The sequence below is a fragment of the Hyla sarda genome, chromosome 1 (assembly GCF_029499605.1).
Source record: "Hyla sarda isolate aHylSar1 chromosome 1, aHylSar1.hap1, whole genome shotgun sequence".
NCBI lineage: Eukaryota > Metazoa > Chordata > Amphibia > Anura > Hylidae > Hyla > Hyla sarda.
Genome location: NC_079189.1, coordinates 481540707 through 481543347, shown reverse-complemented (window position 1 = coordinate 481543347; position 2641 = coordinate 481540707).

The following is a 2641-nucleotide window of genomic DNA, read 5'->3' as shown; positions in this document are numbered from 1 at the left end:
TATTCAATGTAGATAATAACGTGTGTGTATTGCAGCTATTGCCTGTGTGTCTCTATGAGGAGACCAAATACAGGAAGTGTTAGCAGGGCTCTGTGCAGGCTGCTGGCTTGTCAATCAGCCTGCTGTGTGAGCCAGGGGCGTTTCATAGAGCCTCAGTGCAAAGAGCCCTGCTTCTTCCAAAAGTATACATGTTTATTAACCAATGTATATTACAAATATACACATAATGTTATCTACGTTATATTAAAATTTTTTGCAAAAGACAGGTACACTTTAATGATCTTATAACTTCAGGTTAGAAAAATATATGTCTATGGACTGCTAGCCTGTTCTCGGTAAATAGGGTCTAAAGTGTTCTGGGGCAGTTCCTCTCTGTTTTGGTCTTCAGAGACTAATTTGTCCTGTCCATCATTCCATTCAGTCCTGAGGGATTGCAGTGATGCCAAGCAAGCATATGATCTTTGGACTGATCCGTAACACCACATGTAACTGTAATTAATCCCACTTCCTATTTTATCATAAAGTACATATGATGCTATTTCTATCTGTCTTTTTAGCAAACTGGCAGGGTTTCAAGCAAAACTGTCCTTTGAGCATGTAGCAAGTTGTACAGTCAAGTATGGGTGGTCTTTTGTTTAGCCTCCAAGTGATCAAACAATAAACTGATACATCACCAGATAGATTTAATGCAAAGCTTTATCTTGGAGCCATTGTCTAGATAAGGGATGAATTTTCATTCCACAGAATCTTGCATTGCCCAATTGATTCATATGTGATATTCCCAGTTTTTGTTTTGCTGTAAATGATAGATGTTACACTTTAGTGAAAGGAAATTTTTTCAAGGGGTAGTCTGGAAAAATTATTTTACTTTTAAAACTGCTGCGGATGTCACAAAAAAAAAATTACTTCCCTGCCATCAATCCTCTGAAAGTGCCATGTTGACAGTGCTGGCCCCTGCTGTCCATGTTTCCTGTTCTTCATCCAAACACTGAGTTTTTTACTGACACACTTTCTCCATAAAACTGCTTTTAAAGGGTTATTCCGGCTTTACAATCTTACTGAGAAGTGACGTCACTGCCACACCCCCTCGTGACGTCACTTCATGCCCCTTCCATTCATGTCTATGGGAAGGGGGCGTGGCGGTTGTCACGCCCCTTCCCATAGACATGAATGGAAGGGGCGTGGCGTCACGAGGGGGCGTGGCAGTATGTCACGTCTCGGAGGCAGTGCCCGGCACAGAATACCGGGGGCTGCATCGAGATCGCTGGGGTCCCAGCTGCGGGACCCCTGCGATCATACATCTTATCCCCGATCCTTTGGCTAGGGGAGAAGATGTATAAAGCCGGAATACTCTTTTAATCCACTGAGCACAGCGTGCCCTATTGGTCGTGGTTTTGCCATTGTTTTATCCATTGACTTCAACAAGGAATTACTACAGAACTGACTAACAAATGGAAAACATTTTTTTTATTTTTACATGCTGTATAGTAAAAATATTCTCAGTACTATAATAGAATATTCACCATATTTTTCTGTACAAGAATGTTGTACGTCTTTACAGCACAATTACACCCATATGTGGATGTACGTTACAGGCTGTGGACACCCTATAATGCTTTTTTATTGCTAGTTCTTGCACTATCCTTACTATGAAACAAACATGTTGTTACATAGAGTGCTGTCTACTCTGTCAGAAGTCTGTCAACAAAGCAGCCTGATGGGTCTCTTTCTAGCTCTTTTCTCTCTGCTCCTGAGGGAACGTCTGAGCTGATTTGTGACCCATTAAAGACAGAGGCTGTAGATGAGGAAATGTGTTTGCCGCAGAAGTGTAGTGCAAAAATAAAACCAAATGCTTTCAAAGATATCTATAGCCTCTAACTCTTTATCCTCTAGTCACTGTGGGTAGTATCCTAAATCAATAGGTAGTTGGGCACTTAAAGGGGTACTTCGGCCCGAAGACATCTTATCCCCTATACAAAGGATAGGGGAAAAGATGTCTGATTGCGGGGGACCCCCGCAATCTCTCATGCAGACACTCACCAGTGGCAGCTGCACAGAACGATGTTCGCTCTGTGTCTGAAGGGTCACGACTACTGGGCCAGAGTTTTGTGACGTCACGACTTTGCCCCCTTGTGACATCACGCCCCTGCCCATAGACTTTCATTGAGGGGGCGGGGCATGACATCACAATGGGGCGGCAGCATGTCGTCACGAAACTCCGGCCCCGTAGTCGTGACCCTTCAGACATAGAGCGAACATAGCTCTGTGCAGCTGCCACAGGTGGGTTCTGCATGAGAGATTGTGGGGGTCCCCAGTGGCAGGACCCCTGCGATCAGACATCTTATCCCTATCATTTGGCTAGGGCGGGAGTACCCCTTGAATACATTTTTAACATGATGCAAGTTGTAAAAGGAAAAAACTTTTCCTTTTAAACTATTGACACCTTTCGAACAGCATTCATTTATTCTGGCTTTGTACTCATGGTGCAAAAAACAAAAAAATTATCTCCATAGTTCTTTATTAAGTTTAGTTTGTGTTCCACTGCTTCTGTTATTTGTCTGATAACCTTACTTTCAAGCTGATGTATGACCACGCACATCAGGTCAACTTGGTGTGGCCATATATTGGAAAGGAAAGAAGG